This window comes from Rhipicephalus microplus, chromosome 2 (assembly GCF_043290135.1).
Source record: "Rhipicephalus microplus isolate Deutch F79 chromosome 2, USDA_Rmic, whole genome shotgun sequence".
In the NCBI taxonomy this organism is placed as follows: Eukaryota; Metazoa; Arthropoda; class Arachnida; order Ixodida; family Ixodidae; genus Rhipicephalus; species Rhipicephalus microplus.
Genome location: NC_134701.1, coordinates 25,385,695 through 25,410,255, shown reverse-complemented (window position 1 = coordinate 25,410,255; position 24,561 = coordinate 25,385,695). Strand labels below are relative to the sequence as shown.

General features: G+C 42.6%; 1 protein-coding gene across 4 annotated transcripts in view; it reads left to right on the top strand.

Annotated features, from left to right (window-relative positions):
- Mip (Myoinhibiting peptide precursor) overlaps positions 1-24,561 on the top strand; it is a 733,569-nt gene that overhangs the window by 358,806 nt on the left and 350,202 nt on the right. For all 4 annotated transcript variants that reach the window (XM_075886332.1, XM_037420273.2, XM_075886333.1 and 1 more), the window contains one exon: positions 10,140-10,193. The gene's annotated coding sequence lies outside the window, so the exon portion shown is untranslated. The remainder of the gene's footprint in view (positions 1-10,139; positions 10,194-24,561) is intronic.

The window sequence follows — 24,561 nt, the reverse complement described above, 5'->3', positions numbered from 1 at the left end:
GAGAAAAAGTGGCTCCGCAGGTTGGCAGCTTTAATAAACAGTTCTCTCCGCGTTCTCGGCCTATCGTGACATTCCTTACAGCGCTTCGCCCCTAGCGCGCCAATATTCTCTGTCAGATGGTGCATCCGGTGGCGATACAACAGCTCGCATGACTCTTACTTCTTTCGTACTACCTCCTGCCGGCATGGCGTCTTCTTTCTCCACAAAAGACGCTGACTTGACCTGTGCATGATGGTGGTAGGTTCTTGCGGAAAGTCAATCGACAACATCTCGTCTGCTAAAAACCTTGGCCGACAAGCATTGGTACTGATAGACCAGGAAAACAAAAACTCGCTTGCGCTTTGTTTCCCATTAAAGCTAATGCGCAAGCTTCAGCGTTACATACGTAGTTTGATGCCATTCCCAAATCAACATTTGCGTTACAAAGCTTCAGCGTTTTAGCTTTACGCGTTTGCAGGAAGGCGTAAACGAATGAAGAAATTCGAGAGCCACTGTGAAGAAGTGCTTGTAAGAAAATTCCAAGAGCTTTAACGTTCATTGTGGGTTCTGATGACTGCGCCTGTGCTATGTAGCAAACAGAGAGCACGATGATAGACCCACCTACTCGGTGTTTTTCGTCTGCACGTACCAGGCAGCGTTCAACACTCCTGGCATTGCTGGCCGTGGGCTGCACCACACTGCCAGGGTTTAGTGTCGCTGGCTGCAGCAGATTTCCGAACGACCTCTATTCGCGCTACGGTGCGCAGAACGTTGCTGCCTTACATAACAACTTTCACCACACTGGTAGCATACGACTGGCACATGTCTGTGGTCGCCAGTTAGATTATGACTGAAATCACGCCTTTCGGCAGAGTGGCGTCCTGTGCACCCATTCATTACAAGAGCGCCTGTCTCAATCGGCTCGCGCAGCACATCTGAATCCAATATATCTGGACAGGGGGTGCGGCCGACTATACGTTTGTGTGGCTCGAGTAAGGAGCGGGCGCTCTGCATTATGACTCTGCACCGCGGACACTTGCTTTTAGGAACAGCTGATCCCAGATACGTTATTGAATGTGGCCCCGCAGAGCTGTTGCTTATGCGCGAATGGGACCAGGCCGCGGGAGGAGACAACCGTCAATGCGCCTGAGCTCTTCAGGCCGCATAAAGGGCTGGCAACCGGGGCACGCTAAGCCAGTGTAGTCTCAAGAACAGATATAGTCGCTGGAGGTGGCACGTAGGTGCTATCAGCAAACAGGGTGTCTTATGCACTGCAACCTTCTCATGCAAGATGCTCAAGGGTGTCGAATGTCAGACCGTAAAAAAATGGCCTGAATCTGGAATGATTTTGTCGAATGACCCGAGCAAATTCGTCTCTTTTCTAGGCAAGCGGTGCTGCTCAGCGATGCAGTTTTTACATCGTCCGGACTGCATCTGGACGTAATCGAGCACACTTCTCTTCAGAACCTGGGTTCTCAGTTCGAACTTACGCTATATAGACTCAGAGCTCGTACTCAGGGGGGGGGGGGGGGGGCAAAAATCATTTTCGGAAGTCCTTTTCAAAACCTGCCCATGTGGTGAAAGGCGAGAGTAGCCCGCCACCGTCCTGCGGCATACCGTAAAGCCAACGGCAGGATTCGAGCCACCGCGTTAGCTTACGAGACGCCACTAGCTCTGAAAGAGCTGTCTCTTTCATCCATAAAGTCAGCCACTCATTTCAGGTCTTGGTAGCCCGTATATGTTGATAGCTCAACCTGAGGCTGAAGCTGTGGGTCACTTACCCTCTGTGGCTCCAAGGCCAAACTGCTCACGCAGTCAATAACCGTGTTGCACAGTTCAACAACACGCTGTAGTGTGCTCAGCTGTGGGGCCAGCAGCTGTGCCACCAGCTGGAGATATGAATCCTTCTTGCCACCGGTAGACAAGATCATCCTGAAACGGAGACATTTTCCATCTGCGTATGCCATGAGAAAAAAAAACCGCACAAAAAAAAGAACACGCACCAACACAAAAAAATCACAGCTTTGCCTCAAACGCGAAGCAATGAACGCGATAACAAAAAATTGGAAGGTCTCGCGCAGAATGGCAAGCAGATCTAAACGTGCCCCGCTTTTCTCACGCACAAATAACGCATGAAACGTTTTCACAGGTACAATGCACATGAAAAACTGGCAGATCCCACGTACATAGAAAATCGATCATATGCGAAGCACGAATGAGACAGGTTGATATGTCACTTTAAAATCAGCACAACGCTACGAGGTGGAAGTTAAATATGTCGTACATGACTTTCGTGTCATCCTTTTCATGTTTGTATGTGTCGCTTACTTTCGTCGTCTATTCACGTCATGTGATACCAAATTTGGTATATGTGGAGCTAGCGAAACGACCACGAGCACGCAATCAGCATGGTATGTTGTCATATTTTTACATGACACGCGTGTCAGCATTATCATGTTTGTTCCAGTCATATACTTTCGTCATTCATTGACGTCACTTAACACCAAATAATCTCTGTGTGGAGCTAGCAAAACGGCCTCGAGCGCATCATGAGGGGCCCAGTATACTGCAACGTCAGGTCTTGATTTTCATGTTAGAGTCGGTCGCTTGTGTTAGCGATGCAATCATGCTATACCATACCAGTTTTGCAACATGCCATGCCAACGAAACCACCGCAAGAGCGGCAGGACCAGAAAATGTAAATGATGACATTCATGACAATATTATCATAATTTTCAAGTTTTGACTAGTCCAATATGTTCTTCATACACTCATGTTGTGCCATACCAAGTCGGTATCAATACCATTATCGAAACGGCCAGGAGAGCTAAAAGTAACAGGTGGCTAGATAGATAGATAGATAGATAGATAGATAGATAGATAGATAGATAGATAGATAGATAGATAGATAGATAGATAGATAGATAGATAGATAGATAGATAGATAGATAGATAGATAGATAGATAGATAGATAGATAGATAGATAGATAGATAGATAGATAGATAGATAGATAGATAGATAGATAGATAGATAGATAGATAGATAGATAGATAGATAGATAGATAGATAGATAGATAGATAGATAGATAGATAGATAGATAGATAGATAGATAGATAGATAGATAGATAGATAGATAGATAGATAGATAGATAGATAGATAGATAGATAGATAGATAGATAGATAGATAGATAGATAGATAGATAGATAGATAGATAGATAGATAGATATGCTCAATGTCACTGAAGTTCGCTAAGAAATGCTTCGCATTTAATAAGCGTCTCAGTTATTCGCTGTGTCTGAAAAGCGCGTTTTTTTTTTTGAAAACAGAGACTGTGCACCATTGCAGTGACTTTTGCGGGCCGCTTAATACAGCAGAATCATTCGGGTAAAGTCATCATGACAGCCAACACATAAGGTGCTCCCAACCGCGTAATAAGGATGCGCGAGTGTGCGTTCAAGGGCTTTACGACTACCCAATCTCCTCCGCGAAAAGTCCAGACCTACTTCCGTCTTGCCATTCCTATGGGTGAGAGCAAAAACCACGTTCGCCACTAACTGTGGCCATAGAGGTTGCTGCGACCCATGCGTAGGTAAAGCAAGGATGATAGAGGCTTCACGTTCTAACAACAACAATTTATTAAGCTAAACACGCCATACGGCCGGGTAGGCCCAGAGACTCGAGGAATTTACATAGCGACCATGATTGCGGGTAGCAACAATTTGTAAGAACGGGCGACAGCATCCGTTCATCGTGATAGCCAAGCAACCCTTCTTTTGGGAAATACGCAGAGTCACCCTTTTGAACAGCGCAGGTTGGCCACTTGCACTGCTGGAGCCCAACACGTGGTGCTATCTCTGCATGCGTCGTTCCCACAAGACGTTATTTGCATTTCACTACCCAATATATGAAATAAGTTCAAAAAGGTTGGTAGGCTGTAAGATGTTTTCTGCATAAAATGATTTGGCCGCACAGTGATGACCTTATCCTTTCATGTTTGACGAGTAAAATATAAATGCGAGTTTTTTTAGGTGAAGCACTTTTTAGCGACCTTCAGCAACATTGGGCGTATCTATCTATCTATCTATCTATCTATCTATCTATCTATCTATATATCTATCTATCTATCTATTCATTTATTTATTTATCTATATATCTATCTATATATCTATATATCCATTTAGCCACCTACGACTTTAAGTTCTCCTGGCCGTTTCGATAAAGGTATCAATATAAAAATTATTATAACATTTTGGTATGAAGTGCAGCAACTATTAACTGTGTAACAGTTACTGCGCTTCCTACCAAAATGAATTCATACCAACTGGCCCGGTAAAATTGTTTATTTACAACATAACATGACTGTATGACGAGCATAAGTGACTAGTCATAACATGAAGATGAAGAGTGTACGTAATAAATGTCATGATTTACATTTCATGGTCTTGGGGCTGTTGCGCTGCTTTTGTTCACATGACAAATTGCAAAAAATGGTAGGGTACGGCATAACAACATTGTGAGTATAGGTAAAAGACACTGACGTAGAAATCATGATATGCCTGTCATGTAAGTCGTGACTACAAGCCACACTCATGATGCGCTGGCGGCCGTTTAGCTAGCTTCGCAAATATCAAATCTAGTATCAGTGACGCGAATGCATGGATGATTTGATTGATTTGTAGAGTTTAACGTCCCAAAACCACCATAAGAATATGAGAGACACCGTAGTGGAGGGCTCCTGAGTTTTCGACCACCTGGGGTTCTTTAACGTGCAGCCAAATTTCAGCACACGAGCCAACAACATTTCCGCCTCCAACGGAAATGCAGCCGCCGCAGCCGGAATTTGATCCCGCGACCTGCGGGTCAGCAGCCGAGTACCTTAACCACTAGACCACTGTGGCGGGGGGACGCCAATGCATGACGAAGTTAAATGACACGTTTGAACTTGATAGTCATCACATGCGTGTCATTTAAAACAAGATTACAAGCTATGCTCATAGCACGCTCACGGCTGTTTCACTAGCCCCACATATACCAAATTTGGTATAACGGGACGTGAATAGACGACGAAGGTAAATGACACGTCTGAACATGATAATCATGACAAGTGTGCCATGTAAAATATCACTACATGCTACGCTCATTGCATGCCCACGGCTGTATCGCTAGCTCCACATATACCAAATTAGATATCACGTGACGGGAATAGACTACGAAGGTAAATGACACGTGATAATTATGATATACACGTGATATTCATGATATTTATGACATAAAAGTCATCTACTGTATAATTTACGTCTGCCTCGTACTGTGCTGATTTCAAATTGACATATCAACCTTCCTTATTCGTTATTCGCAAATCATTCATTTCCACTGTACGTAGGATTTGCCAATTTTTCTAGATAAGATAACTCTTGGAAGCACTGAACAGAGTGCCAGTGTCAAGCGCAATTCTCCGCCACAGAGCTAATGTTTGGACACCACCATCGCACGACACGAGAACTTGTCGAGGCCTACCATATTAACGCGAGGGCTCCCATGTGTTTTAGGAATCCTCTTTTGGCCTTATCGTAAAAGGAAGTCGCGCTACCCGCGGAACGGACGGGAAGGGGGTAGACCCATGGGGAGGGGGTGCAGGAGGTGTGTTCTTGGTTCGTATTAGTGCCTTTTGTTTCGCCCACGATGCGCATGCGTGGGATTTTGTTGGGCACTTAGTGTAAGTTTATATATTTTCGGTTCAAGCATTAAAGCTTTCAGTTGTGAGTAAGCACTTGTGGTGTACCCTTTTTTGTCCGTGTTTTTTCGTGCTACAATTACGATGTCTTGTATGCACTTTGAATTCTCTTGTATTTTCCTTCAAACGCTAGATGTATCTTGTATTTGTAAAGTATAAACAAGCAGAACAAATTGGCCATAAAAAATCCTGAAGTGTACGAATCCTGTGCTACGTTGAAAAGTGAAAGAACGACTGTTTTGGGATGTATCAAGTTCATGAAGATATCTCTATGTTACCGCACCTCTGGAAATACGATTGCTGTGAATTAAAATAGTATAGGAATGACATCGATTTAAGGGCTAACTGGGGCCCGAAAAATATAAGAAAATGTAGCTGCGTTCCTCACAGAAAAACCCAAAAGAATGGATTTCTGAAAAGGCATCGAGTGGTGCGTCATTTTACCACATCAAGTGCTTAGGAGGCACGTGCCATCAAGGCCTTTTATTCTTTTATTTCATACAGCGCCCAAGCTTCCGTACCTAGTTTCAATATTGTGTGTCTCTAGCCTCAATATAAGCAACAAAATACTATTGTTGTAAACAATAGGCTTCATCATACTCGGACCACACCAAATAACATGCCTAAAACTGATTTGAAGTGGGAATGCCAAAGCTTATATAGTGTACTGATTTGGTTGGTATGTGGGGTTTAACGTTCCAAAACTATCATATGACTATGAGAGACGCCTTAGTGGAGGGCCTCGGAAATTCAGACCAGCTGGGAATCTTCAAAGTGCACCAAAATCCAAGCACTCGGGACTGCTGTATTTTCGCCTCCATCGAAAATGCAGCCGCTGTAGTCGGGATTCGATCCTACGAACTGTGGATCAACAGCCGGGTATCTTAGCCACTAGGCTACTGCGGCGGAGCTTATTTTATGTAATGGCAAGTCCCGTTATTTTCGCCCAGCTTACAATTATTTCTAGTGCATAAAGATAGGTGCTCTGATTTCAGCTGATCTGCTTTGGTTCCGAAAATCACGGCGTTTGTCTCTTTTTGCAATATTTTGAGTAACGTTTGCCCCTGACCACTTTCGGTGAGCTTTTATAGCAGCCAAAATTAATGACGTGAAGAACACGCCCGACAGAGAGAAAAACAAACGCCAGGCCTGCACGGTGGGCGCCACACAGTCACAGCGAGAGCTAGAAGAGCGGCCTTTCAGAGCCTTTCAGAGCATTTCAAAAAACTCATTCGGCAACTAGTGCAAGCACAATTGCTTCATACCCACAAGGGCATTAATAATGACATTTTTAGTGCAGTAGGCCGGCCTTCGCAATGCTATTTTTCGCGTTCTCCTGAGAAGCGTGGTATCCGCTAAACTATTGCGAGGAATTTTGTGCCAATTGTTCATGCAGCGGCTGACGACGATGAGGAATTATGCCTGAAGTGGGTATGCGCCCCAGTTGGAGCACAATGGCTCCAATTTCATAACGAGAGTAAGAAAGGGCCGAGGAGAGGGTTCTTAGTAGTACAACAACAGGCCCAGATGGCATTCCAATTATGCTGAAGAAGACATCAGGTATGAAGTCTAAGCAGGATTTGAGAGAGACAGTGAGCGAAATAATAAGCGATGGTGAAGTTCGCGATGGATGGAAACTTAGCAGGATGAGCATGATCTATAAAGGAAAGGGGGACAAAGCTGACATAAACAACTACCCTCCTATAACAGTGACATCAGTGGTCTACAGGCTCGCGATGCAGATTATAAAGAAAAGACTGCAGGCATGGATAGAGGATGAGGGGGTGCTGGGGGAACTGCAAAATGGGTTTCGGAAGCACATCAGGTTGGAAGACAATCTGTTCTCACTGATTGCGCATCGATATAGCAGAACAGGAACACAGGTCTCTGTGGCTAGCATTTTTGGATATCAAGAGAGCATACAATTGTTTGGTTCAAGTGGACTTGTGGGGAATACTGCATGAACTAGGTGTGAAAGATGGAGTCACTAATCTTTTAAAGGATATCTACAAAGGTAACATGGCAGTTATAAAGTGAAAAAAAAGGTATCTAAGCCTGCAGAGGTAAAACATGGGCTTAGGCAGGGGAATTCTCTGTCACCCTTGTTATTCATGATGTACTTAAAAGGATAAGAGGCCAAATTAGAGAGAAGTGGACTGGGCTTCAACCTCTCTTTCGTCAAACAAGGAAATCTCATGAAACAGGCACTACCAGCATTGATGTACGGAGATGATATAGTGTTAATGGCCGACATCAAGAAAGATTTGCAGATATTGATGGACATCTGTGGTAATAAGGGAGATACGTTAGATTTCAGATTTAGTGAGCAAAAATTGGCAGTCATGATTTTTAATAATGATGAAGGTAGTGAGCTTAGGATACAGAAAGTCACGCTAGAGATAACAGATAAATACAAATATCTGGGTGTATAGATAAGCAATGGGACCGAGTACCTAAGGGAACACGAAATATACGTGACGACTGAAGGTAACAGGAATGCAGCAGTGGAGAAAAATAGGGCACTGTAGAATTACAATAGATATAAAGTTGTGAGAGGAATGTGGAAAGGGGTCATGAATCCTGGTTTGACGTTCGGCATTGCGGTCTTGTTGATGAGATCAGAAGCTCAAGCAAAATTAGAAATTAAGCAACGTGGACCTGGTAGGCTTGCCTCGGGAGCTCACGGAAATATACCAAATCAGGAAGTATAAGGTGACATGGGATGGACACCATTTGGGGGCAGGGAAGGTAGCAGCAAGATAAAATGGGAGACGTGATTCAGAGAAATGGGAGAGGAGCGTTGGGCTAGGAAGGTTTTCAGATAGTTGTGCATGAATAATGTCGATACAAAATGAAGGAAGCAAACCAGAAAAGTGACGGGTAAATACTTAGAAAACAGCAGGGGGCTAAACCAAAAAAAATTATTGGTTAAGAAGAAGGTGAAGGAAGCTGAGACCAATACGTGGAGAATCGGCATGACCGCGACTAGAAAGCACGTAACGGGGAGCCAAACGGTCAACGCGCAAGTATTTCAGCTGACTGAAAAAGTAGTTTATTCATTACTCGTATTTCTTGAATGTAAGGTGTTATTACTCGCTTGCTCGTGCGATCAAGTTGTTTTTAATATTTCCTTTTATGTTGTGCATTTTCGCGCACGCGCAGCTGCAAAATTCTTGTACTTTTAGTCTAGCATTAGAACATGACTGCGTTGATGCGGTTTCAAATATCAGTTTATGCGTTTCCATGCTGCCCCAGACATTAACACAACTCTTATCGATGGCGAGCTCTATTACAAACCTCATTATCAAAGTTGAGCATGCTTCAAGTGCACAGCGTGCAAATACAGTGCAAAAACTACAGCGCGTAGCAGACGTCTCTCACTTTCCACGCGCTTCTGAGCGCGGAAAGCCCACGAGTCCGGCGCAGCAGCGACGCGGCGTGGAAGTTCACTGCAAAAAATTCACGTAAGAGACCACGCTTTGGACACTCCCTTTATTCTAGGTCCCTGTATTAAAGTTTATTGCGCGTGAACTGATGAGTCAGTGGTGTAGCGAGCGGCGGTTGCGGTAGCAGAGTGAGTGGTGGTAGCGGCAGGGGTTGCGAGTGAACGGGCGAGGTGGCAACTGCGGGCGCTGCGGCGAGCGCATGGCAGCTGAGGGAGAGGATAGCGAGGACTGCGAGGATAGCGCAACATCAACGCGCAGCTGCGGCATGACCTACTCGGCACTACTCAAGTGCATGTGGCCAGGGGAATGCATTGGGGCACGTTCGTACTGGCACACGTACGTATGGCGTTACACACGTCAGTCAAAGAGCTACTTCACATCTAGGTATTTCTTTCAGATCACTGAAGACGACCGAAGCAACTCCTCCATTTTTTTTATTTGCGCACTTTCAACCCGACAACGTACAAAGACCCTGGTCGCAATTGTACATTTTTTTTTTGCGTAAATCAGTTGTGCTCCTAATATAACGTTCATTCTCTTGCCTATTGAAAAAAAAATTAGGCGTATTCAACATACATGAATTAAGAGCAAATGACCCTTTCGAAATGTAAAACCTCGCTTCTTTCAATTTAGGCCAATAAAAAGACGTGGTATTTAGCTCTGTAGACTGAAGAGAAGAAATTCTGTATTTATCTAGGTGAAGATTTCGCGCCTAAGAGCGCAAAAAACTTTGTGTGGGTGACTGAAGGTGCCAGATGCTGCAGCGATCAAGCATTAGTTGTTATGAAGTTCTGTTCGAACAGTCCCTTAACACTGTGCTCTTAGCGTACGAGGATTGGTGACAAAATCTGTCGACAGCATTGTTATTGTTTGTAATAACAGTCGTGCATATGTGTCTAGAGCGAACAGTTTGCAACTTTTAAGAGTTTCGACCAGCCGGCTTTTGTTTATGTGATTTCTTCATATGCATTTCAGAGTACGAGAGCGAACCCACTTTTCAGCTGCACCACCTAACATCAACGTCAATTTGTAAGTGAATTGCTACTTTTATACATGCTTTAACGCCCGTCCTATGCAAGCTTTGGCTAAGACAGACTTGAAAAAACCTCATTTCAACAGCAATACATATTGGAAAATTATTTTGTTGAAAGGTTGCGACAGATATGATGTTACTTTTTTCACTCGCTTTTGTCGTCCTACGTATATAGATCGAACAGTCTAGAGCAGATGTGCAAAAAACACTGCGATGCTACTCCGTTTCTTTGGTGATACCCAATTATTAGTTGGTCCTTCGCATCACCGAAGTGCAGGTACTCCCTTCATCTAAACAATATTTGCTACTTACTAGGCGACATCCTGATTGCGTGGCATATATGCAAGAAATCCGTCTGCACAAAAGCGGTGTCAGCTGTGCTGGACAGTACTGCACAAGAAAATCAGTAAGCAAGAACGCTAAATTTAATTCTGTAGCTGCAGGGATACGTGTCAGTCGTGTCTCGACGCGCAAATGCATAAAAAATATAAAGATGCATGTGATAACACGAAGTATAACGTGTTTTGCTGTTTGTGTCCCGATGCTAAAAACATAGCTGAGCCCCTACTGTGAAATCTGACAAAGTGATTTCCGTTCGTGAAGCTCCCACTGATCGGTTTACCAAAGCGTCAGTGTTGCCGCAGTTTGAAGTAAGCACGTATACCTTCTCCGGTACGAGTACAATATTGCTAGATATACATACTTCTGCTGCACTTTGTTCACTACCGTCAGGTTGTTTCCGCAGGTCACGGAGCGGCCCTCGCTGTCCGAGCTACACAACAAAAAGTGTGGCGGAAGTCTCGTGCTTTCGCACGGACTACCTAGCTGGATTCCGCCATTGTCTCGCGTCGTAGGCATAACACGTTGGCTTCAGAGCTGGCTGTAGTTGCGAATGCGCATTTTATGCAGCCGTTGCACTTTACAAATCACGCAGAAAACCTATAGTTGAGCGTCGATCTTCACGATTGCGTGTTTAGTTCATTTATTTGTTGTTGACAGCAGTTGCTGTCACGCCCCGCGCGGCTGCCTCTCTGAAAATGGTTGGCACCGCAGCTTTGTTGTTCTTCTTCGGCAAATGCTATATTGCTGCCTCAGGAATGAATGGCTTGATTTACTAGATGAGAGTGACATCAGCGATGGCTCTTAATGCGACAGGTGGTGGTGACCCGTCTTGCGAACAACAATCATAACTTTTACATCATCGTGTATTTGCAGAGTCTGCGCAGGTAATGCGCAAGCATCAATTACACCATCATCCTTGACTGCAGACGAACGGGGCAACTATTGGGATCATCTCTCATTGACGCCCCTTTGAAGCGAGAGCAGCAACACAGCTTCTGCTGCCAGGATTGTGCCGATGTTCGAAGTCATTTTGGCAGCAACGTTGGAGAAGCCTGGATGTCTTCTAACTACTTCGTTGCGTATTTGCACAGTGTGCACAGGTGATACGCAGGGATCAAGTACACAGTCATCCTTGGCTGCAGGTGAACGTGGCCATCATTGTGATCATCATCTTGTTGACGCCTCTTTGAAGCGAGTGCAGCGACACTGCGTCTGGCACCAGAATCGTGCCGATACTTTACGATTTACTCTGGCAGAAGAGGTGCAGAAGCTTGGACGTCTTTTAACTACTTGCGTATCTGCAGGTTTGATCTACATTTTTAGAACTTTACCTCGTAGTCATTCCTGCCACTGCTGCTGCCAGACAGTGCTGCTATTTGACGTTTGTCGAGGAAATTTGCCATGACGCGTGAAGTTTGTCTAGCACGTGAAAAGACGATCGGCAATAAGTGTAATGGGATCAGTTGATGTGATTGCGATTACATACACCCTGCAGGAAAATGATCGGGTACAAACGACGCATCCTTTAAAAGGAAGCATGAGGTTTCGAGGAAAACACGAAAGTGCCGGACGCGCTCCTCAGCAAGGTTAAGGGACAGCTCAGCTACTCCAAGTGTCATGGCATACGTGAACAAAGCTCTGGACTCTACTGCAAAGATAAATAGCTCAAACGATTTAAGTATGCATGCACTCGAGTTCAGACTCAATGATATTACAATATGTCTGTACCAACTTGAGCAATCACCAACCCAGTTTAATTGCATTGAAGAAAGCATCGACGTTTGGCATCGCATTTCACTGGCGCCCAGCGCAACTGAGAAAAACAATCGTTAGGTTTTACTCAGTGAAAATCAGGAACGAGTTTTGTCAGTGAGCAATAAAAGAAGACTATCCATGGATGTACTGGCATTTTTCTCCGCAGAACAGTCAATCTACATAAATGAGCACCACTCCCAGAAAAACAAGAAGTTCTTCAGAAAAGCTTGTGTGGGGGCTAGTTAGAAACTACTGCAGTAAAAGCTGTGCTGCCAAGTTGAAGACAAAAAACTGGACTGGCACAGGGAAAGCACATCGAACTGAAGTTTATTGAAATAAATAACAAAAAAGTGGAGTAACATACAAGGGGATGGGCACTGAGAACAAACCACACATGATCCTATCTGGTGCCATCTACGCCGTAGTACACGTGTGTTCATCAAAGTTTTTTTTCGTTTTGTTTGCCTTTGTAAACATGCCATTTGTTTATCTGAAAGTGCTATCGAAGGTGTGCTAACACATGCGTCAAACTTTCCAGACATCATATAGTAAGCTTCAATAATTTTTCTCCTGAATTTATCATTGCTGTGAGCCAAAGTGGTGGTATCGCTGAAGTTAGGCTGACACCCGCAAAGCAGTGTTGAGCAAGGTTGCCTTCTATGGCACGCCGAATACACAAATTACTGTGTTCTTGGAGCCCTACAGTAAGGCATCTGCTCAATGTGAATTGCCCCACAATTGCCCCAAGCTCAAGGAAATCAAGAAAACCACTCCAACCCTGCACTCAACAAATTTTTTGACGTGTCAAACCCTACATGCTTCTTCTCTGGCGTCACCTTCAGGGCCTTCAGCGTTAACTTTTTTACACAAGCCTACCAGTTTGTTGGGCGCAGAGAAAACTACTTGACACCATACTAGCCATCTTCTTAAATTTATGCGCAACTGTGTGCGTGTACGGCAACACCACTCCGTGTTCTTTCTTCGTTCCTTCACCTTCACTGGCTGTTTAACTCTTTCAGGCAGCATTCCACCACTGCTGTTAATACCCCCGTCAGGATATATCCACACTTTTTGAAGCGCTCTATTTGCAATCTCATGCTTTCTTCTGTTTTGTGCTGACATGAATTTTCGGTCGCCTGCAACAAGCACAATTTTGCAATGCATCTTTTTGTGAGCTTTGCGTGATTATAATGAAATGGCAAAATAGGTTTACCGATGTAAATGCTCACTCCTGCCATAGCCCCAAATTGGGGGCTGCAGTATGTATAAATAATAATAATAATAATAATAATAATAATAATAATAATAATAATAATAATAATAATAATAATAATAATAATAATAATGTGTGTTCTTGGCGGAAGAACTGAAACGAAAAAAAAAGTGGAGGTTTGTATACACAGAACAAGATCACATAAAGGCACGTAAGGCACCTGATAGTCCTCTATGGCGTCTTACTTGCGAAGCTCAGCCACGCCCCAGAAACTTAGCACTAGATTCCGTTTCAAAGAACGTGCACGATCGTAGCGGCTGCCGAGAACCCTAAAATCCAGATTAACGTAGAGAGGTTGATCTGAATGTTCGAATTACGGGATTCCACATAATTTTAAAAACAAAAAATTTGATACGCTGCTAAAACACATCCTATAATAAATCTTATGAAACAGCGCACCACCACAAGCACAAAATGAATGATAGAGACTCCGGTATTCTTTCAACTAGTTTATTTTGCTGAAAAACATAGTTAATACGCATAAAGACGGTGTTCTACGTGTGAGAAGGACGTTCAGGCTACAGCATATTTTCCAAAAAGCACATTTTGCGATCACTTAAACTAATTGATGCTTGGCTAATGCAGTTATTTTTCATTTAGCGGTATGGAAAACCTTGATAACTTCCCTGGTCACGTGATCCATGTGACGAGAAAATATTTCAGTCTCAGAGAACAGTAAAAAGCAGTGACACTCTAAGCAACTCCACCTTATGTGTGAGTAAGCATAATTAGCTAATGCTCTTGTGCTCCGTCAGCCTTGACTTATGCGCCGGCAGTTTGGCCGATATACATCTTTCCACATGACATGGGCTAACAATATACCACCGCAGTTCTGCAATCAACAAACGCAAAAACGTGCCAAATAGAGCACCGAAATATATCTTGTTTTGCCGATCGCTTTCTATCCAGCCTGGTGCAAATTTGTCCGAGTTTGTTTGGCGCAGAAAAAACATGTAAGCCGTATCGGCTGCCCACATTCTTTCGATTACTTGATATACTGTGTGCATAAGTGATTGAGACACATGTCTTTTTCTTATCTTCAGGCTCCCAGTCTTTTAGGAGCTCTTCCGTATATAAGCCCCTGCGCACATGTGGAACCAACTTGCGCGCTGATCTTCGCAGAACATGCTCTTCGTAACGCTCACTACCCAATCTATCTACTTGTCTATTGAAAGTATAATCAATTTTGTGAGGACAAGATTTTGCCAAGGCAGCGCAGAGGCAAGAGTAGGCTTTGTCGTTCTTAACGGTCTTCAAATGCCCGGAAGAGTAGTTAAGCAGGGGCTTCTTTCATCGTGGACTATATACCCAGCAAACATGGTCTGACTTACTGATAAAGACAAGTAGAAGAACAGAAGCTGACCATCCCTTGACGATTCCCACGTAAAGTCTAGGCCCGCGCTGCATTTCTTGAAAACATTTAGGATATCTTCTATTGCCCTGTCAAGCACAGTGTGTTCCACAAAAACTAAGTAATCATCAACATATCTAAACATGTTTGTGCAAGGCCATTTATACTGGCTAAAATTTTTTGCTTCACCTATCCAAAGAAAATGCAGATATGTATCAGGGTCACTTTCAAACCAAATCTCCAAATATCTAAATTTCAAACCAAATATTCCAAATCTTTGTAGGTACAACTCTCCATTCGATTCCTTAAAAGTAGACTGTAATTAAAAAGACAGTATTGAAAGGTATGCTCCTACTCGAATGCCGCATTTGTTAACAAATTCTGGTTCATCGTTTTCATCATTAATCTCCTTTCTAACAACTGTCAATAAGGAACCATGTGGAATAATATGGCACAAATTCTGAACATAAAACTGGCCGGTGCATAAATAGAAGGCTGACAGAGCACAAGAGAGCATTAGCTAATAATGCTTACTTGCGCATAAGGCGGTATTGCTAAGAGTGTGGCTGCTCTCCGCTGTTCTCTGAGACTCAAATACTTTTCAGTCACAGAGATCACGTGACTACAGAAGTTATCGAGGCTTTTCACATCACTAAAAGAAAGTATAACTGCATTAGTCAAGCATCAATCATTTTAAGCGATTGCAAAGTGTGTTTTTTGGAAAATATTCTGTTGTCTGAACGTCATTGTAACGTGTGGTACACCGTCTTGCATATTTATTATGTTTTTCTGCGAAATAAACTGAGAGTGCAGCGGTGTCCCTAACAGTCCTTTTGTGCTTGTCGTAGTGCGCTGCTTCATAAGTAATCGCGAACCATCACCAACTCGCCCAGTTCACTGTAGAGCAAATTACACCCTTATAGGTGTAATACCGTGTCTATAACTCAAACCCCTACGCCCCAAAAAATGAATGTAACAAGCAGGACTACACCTATGCAATGGGTGTACAAAGGGTGTAAAAGCAAATGTACACCCAAGTGGCCTTAAGGGAGTGAGGGTGTAAAAGCAATGTACACCCATGTAATCTTAAGGGCATGAAGGTGTAATCTTGCTATTACACCCTAACACCCTTAAGCAACACAAGTGATATAGAGATGTAATTCACTCAAACAGCTAAACCGGTGTGGGGGTGTTTATGCAGAATTATGCCTCAAAATTCATGCAAAAAATACCATAAATCGAGTGTTACCCCCTTTCAGTAGGCCCCCGTAGAAGCACTAGAGAGCTTACCCTTTAGCTAGACCTTTCAGGTGCAGATGTGCTATTGTAGTGGCTCCTGCCAATGCGTGAAAATTCTGGCCCTAGCAGTGCTTTTATGGTGCATATATGAAGCACGGCATATAAGGCTCTCACTTATAACATGTAATCCTGGCTGACTGGAAGGCATCACTAAACATGAGCTGTCACACAATGCTCAAAAAGTCATCCCGTAGTACCAAATAAACTCAAGCTTTATATCATTAGATACAGAGCACATACATGCTTCAGAAACAACTCGTAGCTTAATCCAAAACGTTTTTCAAGCGTGCAGAGCAGAAAGCCATTTGCTACAAAAGAAGCCCGGAAATCAGACGTTAATGATATTTCATGGAGCTCTAACAACCAAGAAATGCACACCAAAGTACAACAGAAAAGCTTTCATTTGCACTTAAAAATGAAGAACCACTTTTAACATGTTTCAATGCAACACAAAAGTACAGTGCAGTGAAAGATACAAACAACAGGAAGAGTGCAATGCAGCATGCCTTCTTTCTCCAATATACCGAAATAATATATCAAAGCACACTGCAATGGCTACTGTTTGCATGTGTTGTGGCATGCCTTATGCATATTATTCAAGGCTAGTGGTATTTTATTGATTATAATAAAAACAGTCTTAAAATGACATTTTCATTTCACAAAAACCCTTGTGTGTTCTGACATTGAGAATACTGGAGAAACAATATTACAGGAGTGAAAACAATAGGCAAAATTACAATGACTTAACAGCGTCACTACATACTTACCATGCAGAATAGTTGATGTGAAGATGTAAAATATTAAAAGCATCACATATTAACATGTCACCCTGAAACAATGCAACATAAAAGACCATAAACTGGACACACAAATCAGGGTGAAAAATGTAACCAATTACAGCTAGCAGAGGTGGAACACCCAAGATGAGATCTAGAGCAGTAATGTGAGCATCATACTTGCTTTTCGAGGAAGAAAATTTAAATTTAGAGCAGGTTTCAGGAAAAACAAACGCAGCATTTTTAGCCTGAAATTCTAAATTTACAGTATTGATTGATATGCGAGGTATAACGTCCCAAAATAACCCTGAGATCGTGAGAGCGCCGTAGTGAAGAGCTCCGGAAATTTCGACCACCTGGGGTTCTCTAACGTGCCCGAAATCTGAGCATACGAGCCAACCACATTTCTGCCTCCATCGGAAATACAGCCGCTGACGCCAGGATTTGATCCCGCTACCTGCGGGTCAGCAGCCGAGTACCTTAGTCACTAGACCACCACGGTGGGGCTCCAAATTTACTGTAGTACAATAAAATAGACTGAATCACACAAAAAGTATATGTAGAAATTATTTAACATCCACTAATTTATTCAATATACTCTAGAGCGCAGCTCTTTCAATTAACAGTCTCTTGAACTGCACCGCAGTGCTAACAATGCTAAAACTCGCTATAGCATTTGCCGAGCTTGTCAAACTGTTTGACAGGTGACAAAGAAATTCGAGAGATTCGTAAAGAAGGAGCTCAAGGTGGTGTCGAAAAGAAAAAAAAGGGGCGTATGATTTTCTTGATTGTTTCCTAAGGCCGTGCAAACATTTAAATCACTCTGAAAGACGACCAGCACTCATACTAGTACTAGTTATTGCATGGCATCTTCATGCGTGAGTAATAAAGGGCAAAAAATATTTTTTCTTCTGTGACAGCGAGTAATAGTAGCTACTTCCAAACCATCAATTACTTTTTCGGAAAGCAATACAGTTCTGTGTCAAAAGCGACTTAAAAAGCGTTGTGCACCTGTGAAAAATGGGCGCCAAACTTCTTTTAAACCGCTCTACTTTTTTTCTTTTGCCATAAGGTTAACGCATAGTCAATTATAAGTTATAATTATGGTTGGGGCGTCTTTGTTTTATTGGATGATGATCGCCTCGCCGCGGTGGTTTAGTAGCTAAGGTACTCGGCCGCATTTCTGTTAGGAGCGAAAATGCTGTAGGCCCGTTGGCGCAGATTTGGGCGCAGAAGAACTCCAGGTGTTTGAAATTTCCGGAGCCCTTGACTAAGGTGTCTCATAATCAAATGGTAGTTTTAGGACGTTAAACTGCACACATCAATCAATTGTATGGTGATGCACGAACTTATGGTTATTACTGGATTTTTTAATTTTCGATGAAGTTAACAATACTGAGAAAATATTTACGCTGGTGGGGCATTTTATAACGGTTCCAAGCAGAAATAAGAAATTGTATTCAATTGACCGAATTGGCGCAGCTGTTGTATTTCTGAACAAGCAAATGTGAATAGGAAAATAGCATGTAATATTAGGCTCATACATTAAACATGTGCTGTAATGAGATATGAATGCCTGAATTGAATAGTGAATTTCACGACGAAACCACGACCACGCAAACGAAGAAAACACATGGACAGGGCGGGCGCTCACTAGCAGCTGTTGGTACCATATAAATTTACACACAATCCTAAAAAGGTGGCGATTCGGCATGAAGTACTGCTGGAGTACGCCGCCCCTATCAAACTAGCAAAGTTGCGCCTGTGCATCACTGAAAATCACCCTCAGCAACTCAAAGGCTGTAAAAAGAAGCACGCGCGGCCGTTTACAAAGTGTGCCACTGAAGTGGTTTACAAAATATCCCTATCATGCAGAAAGAGACATGTTAGCCAGACGACGGGACGCTGCGTGAATGATCGAGCGAGGGAATACACTCTTACGGTAAAAAATAACGACGGTGCCCATTCAAGCGCGCATGTCACTTCATGTGAATTCACACCAAGAGAAATTTTAGAGGCCTTTCACAAAAGAAGCGGGGTACCGATTGCGTTAGCGAAACTTCACTAACTCTGTATGAGTTGGAAGCATGGTATTTAGAGATCATGTGTCCTATAGCATGATTAGGTAAGCAACTGCTCGAGTAGGTTGCCAAGCGGTGAATAAGTAGGTTTCAATTAGCCTGTTTCCTCGAGGAATAAACAGTTGCAAATGAGCGCCCATCGCGTTTAGTGTTTTCTTCGCTTCCTCATTTTGGCACAAAATTGCCTAATATTTAATTCAGACATGCACCAACTATCCCAACAGCGAGGTATACTAGATATGAATGCCGCTGCTGTAAATTTAAAATACTATAGCACGTGGAGCCGGCTGAGAACTGTGAAAAAAGCATTGTTATACAGCACCTGAGAGGAGGTACTTTCAATATATTTCTTCGTAAATAGAGGGTTCAACCAAAACGCATGACCTTCTGCTGTGTTCATGACATGCTATTATGGTCATTTCATGCCGAATGCCTCGCCATTTTGGCTACCATCCTAAATGTATTCGAAAAATATTGGCTTAATAACTGCTTTGAAAGCAGTGAAAGAGTAGGATATTTCCGAGAAAAAAAATGTTTGGTCACGTGGTTGCCTTTGAGACTTCCCGGAATTTTATTTGGTTGTTGTTTGCGGTGAAATTTATTTTAAAAGTACATTCCATACCAAGCTTGGTCTACATGTTGAGTAAAGGTTCTTGTGTAGGGTGTGTGAAGCTCAGTAATATTAGTGCCATTTTACTGGCACATACGCCTATAATAATTCATCCGAAATGCATTATATTTGCAATTTTTCGATTGAAATACTGCACTTTGCATGAATATCTGATTAGTGAGTACTTACTGCAAATGAGATATGATTTGAAAGAAAAAATATTTCATACCTCTCAAGCTGATAAACTTCACGAGAAAAAATCCTAAATTTCGCAAATTGTAATTTTTGTCCTTATTGAGATGCAATTTGCACCATGTGGTGGTCCAACTAAAATTATCTTGATACACAAATTGAAAGCAAATAAACAGTTTTTTCCATATGGAAACTCTAAGCATTACATTTTTTTGTTTTAAGGAAGAAAATAATTTTTGAATTTTCCCCTTGGCACCTGTCTTCCCAATTGGTCATACGACAGCTGCCGCCTTGAAATTCTCCATCGCCATCATTGGGAAAGTTAAACAATTCTTTTCTTGCTTAAAACAAAAATGTTGTGATAACATTTCGCTCACGAAAATGAGTTTGTTTTTCTTTCGATTTAGGTTTGAAGGCGATTTTTGATCGGAACATGCGATGGTGCAAATCGCGTCACAATATAGACAAAAATGGTGATTCGGCGAAATTTGCGAGTTTTTTTCTCGTAATGTTTATCAGCTTGAGAGGTCCCCAAATATACCTTTTGTGTAGTAAGTATTTACTTCTCAGATATTCACACAAAGCGAAGTAATGCAATATAAATATTGCAAGCACATTTTGGCTAAAATCTTGGAGGCGCGGTAGACGAAGAAATTGCCCAACAACGCAAAAGACAAGAGGAGATACAAGAGACGAGAACAGAGCGCTCAACTAACAACTAAAGTTTATTGCAAACCAACTGCAATATATTGGAAATAGAATCTGTGCATAACCGCGCAGCATAAGTAGAATTGCACATAGATCAGCCATATGGCACACCTTATCAACAACCGGTCATACCAGCGGACCCCACATAACTAACTTCACAGCAGTGAAGAAAAATGAAGGGTACGCTAACACAGGAAGCACCAAGCTGTTGTATGTAGAAGGCTTCACTAATCTCGTGCTCACGCCGATTTTTATATCAACCCGTGATCAAACAATTGTCAAGAATTGGCTGACCACAAGACTTATTACAATGGCCTGCCAAGTGGCTGGGAAAGAAGCCTTTTAGAGAATTAGCGTGCTCCCTCAACCGATCATTCATGCATCACCCTGTTTGGCCAATGTAACCGAGCCACACGTAAGTGATATCTCGTAGAGAATCGCTAAAACACGTTCAACATGGCACATAGCGTGTTTCTTAGCGCGTGTTTCTTTCTTAGGGCCTGTACTGTTGACCCTTTGATATAGCCCAACGAGCTTGTCGCTTGCGCAGAACACAACTCTTACACCTACTTTGCCAGCGACCTCCTTTAGCATATGGGAAACTGCATGTACGTTGGGTATAAGAGCCTTGCTAGAACGAGGCTTGTTGAGTTAGCTGTTGCTTTGTCTCTTATTAGGCACTCATAGTGACGTCAGGAGAGTCTCGGCAATGGAGTTGGCAGGTGATTAGGAAAACCTGCTTGTTGAAAGCGGTGAACTTAGAGCAAAAAGTTACATTCTATCTGGTCGTGACAAGAGCGAATTAGAGCTGCTTTTAGGCAGGAAAAATGATGCGCCACTTGACTAGCTTAGAATGGGTGGACGAAAAAAGAAGGCTCTTCATTGAGCGTGGTTCGTACCACCAATATACATGGTCAACCAAATAAAGCATTTCTATGTCTATACATCGTAGCTTGTCGTCAGAAATGAACACTGGCCTTAATTCCAGTTGTATCATTTTACGCTGAAAAACGTCAACCCTCGCAGAGAAGCCACTACTAAAGGGGCAAATTTCTCTGCTAAATTTTGTGGCAGTCTGGCAACAGCCATCCCAAAGTCTGGCAACTGACTTATGCAACGCCAAACATAACCTTGCCCAAGCATCATTGAAAGCCATTGACAGACAACACACACTCCGCCACACCGAATTTGTTCTGTACTTGCCGACGCACCATAGATTACACTGACACGTACTGTATCAACTGCAAGCGCGAGTTAAACCATGCAAGCCATATAAGTACACATCCTGGACAAGGCAAGTGAATAGCAAAATTGTGCACCAGTGTCAACATGCAGCAAACACTCACACAACATGTTACCACCCAATTCAAAGTCTGCCTGTTGATGATGGCGATGCGCATAGGCCCCGGGACCTCGAAACCGAAACCGACATTTATAGCAGCACCGTTTTAGGGTATAATTTTTAGGCTGTATCGAGCCACCAATATATTGGGTAATATTTTATGCTTCACAACATAATTATTCATAGCAGAGCTTCAAAGTCTTTTTTGGCCACTGACGTGTGCAGGCAGGAAATGCGTAACCTTCGTAATGCACATTTTTTTTCCCCGAGCGAGGTGACAATGCAGCGTTATTACGACATTTAGGAGTCCAAATTTGTTACTTGTGCAACATAGATATTAATAAAAAGTTAGGGAATGGCAGCGTGGAGGTTGTTCCATATTTGACACATTCACCCCTTTTTATGTTCGTTTGAGAAGCTTTCTTTATTCAAAATGGGGCAAATCTAGAACTGAAACAAGCTCTACTAACGCTGCCTTGGCGTAGACATGCTATGAAAGTTCTTCTCAAACATTAATAATTATAAATATAGTTTTATTATTACTGTTTTAGAGGAAAGATGAAAGCGTGTATGAGCATATTGAGTGTCATTCGAGCTACTTTCGGGTCAGCATTTGGCTCATTTCGCAAAAAAAAAGCTCCCGATTCGGATCCGCACATATGCAACCACAGGCAAAAACGTACATACAAATGGGTCAGGCTCCCTTTTTCTATCCTCCTCCATGCATAAATCCTGGCAACACCCCTGCTGTGCTATCAGCTTCTTTTGAATAACAACTTGTTATTCAGCAAGAACCCGAAGACTATCTATTTCACCGACAAAATATGAATGACGCTTGCTTTTATTTCAAGTCCTAAATTTTGTGTGAGCATATGAATGTGCGATTATAACTGCATTGTAAAGCCATAGTAATAACTCTCAATTAAAATGTTGCAAATAGTCAACTACTCTTCATTTTTGTGGCACGGGTACAGTGCGCTAGTGCTGTCTGCGATCGTTCACATGTATATTCTACGACCCGCAAGCGTTCATTTCAAGGAAATAAAAAAAGAGCAATAAGTGCCCACAGAGTGGTCCGTCCCATCGGGCGAGTTCACCCGTGCTTAGCGGATGTGCGCCAAGCTTGTCCTACGGCGCGGCATGCATGCATGCACAGCAGCTGCATCAGAGTAAGCTAGGCCTGTTAATCGCAAACATGCCTATTTCCACGGCAATGCGAATGCTGCAAACATTCAATTTGAACTCATTCATGCTCATAGATATAAATATAACTCACTGAATAAATCAGCGACTTTTCTATTGATGCGAAATACTTCAGTGTTGGAAAAAATGTGGACCCCCATTGTAAATGAACCAGGACCTCCGGTACGGAAAACTTAGTGTGATTTCAAAATGAGAAAGCGCGCATGAAAGCCCGTCGAAAACCGTGTGTGATCATTTCATGTTATGTTTAAGTGCGACGTGATCTTTTTTGCCGATGTTTCTGTAAGAATTAGAGATGAATGAACATGAGCGGCAGCAAAATATTTTTTAAGTAAGAATCCGCAAAAGTCAACCCAAGAAATAAGTTAATGAACATGTGTGTAATCTTCTGAATTATGTGAATAGGCGGTAGCATAATGAATATATTACATATTACGATATATTTAGGCGAATGAAACGCGATATGAAAACCAATGCCGAAACATACATCTTTTCACCAGAACTTTGGCATGCGGTTTGATTGCATCTGTTGATATTTGATATGTAGTGATGCTTTAAACTACATACATATAGGATACACTAAAAATATCGATTAAAAAGGGTGTCTTTTTGTCCCACAACAATAATCGTCATCAGACTTGCGTGCGCTTCCTTCCTTGAAATCTTGGCCCTGGCCAATCTCCTATCGAGAATGCAATGTAACCCTGATAATGGGCATATCGATCGTGACCGAAATATAACGGGCGCGGGGCGATACTGCAAGAATGGGACGCAATATAGATGACGATTATTGTTGTGGGACAAGATAACCCTTTTCTCTCGCTCTTTTTTAGAGTGTTGGTGTAACATTCAAAGAAACACCTTTGGGAGTATATTGTGAAGCTACACCTTCAGTACACCTAAAAATGACAAATGCGTGTACAAAAGGTGCCTTTGCATAAATTACATTCATTCGGGAAATTCGGGCAGAAATAATAGTTGTAACATGGGTGATTTATTGAAGAATCCACCCTTAAAGGCGTGAAATGGTTTGCAGTGAACTTTTGACATTACTGCACTTCTCTTTTATTTATATGTCTTTTGTTATTTCATGAATTTTAAATCAGGTGAAGCGCGGAAAGTGAGTGACTTGTTTTCGAAGCGTTTGCCTCCGCTCCTTCTCACCTTTCGCTCAGCGATATTAGAATTTGGATAGCACTAAGTTATGTCACTCTCTTGGTGTGGCACCTAAAGGAAAGATAAAGACAAAGGGTTGTGGCGGACACAGAACCAAAGACGCAGTGAGCTACGCCGAACATGTAAACTTGCATTCGTCTAAGAACGCTTAATTGAGTCACACGTGTTTTTTGCGGCTCTGCAGTGTGCTAAACCAAGGATTTTTTGTGCGGCAAAGGTTTTTCACCGTTTCCTACAGACAAAGGATGAGCGCAAG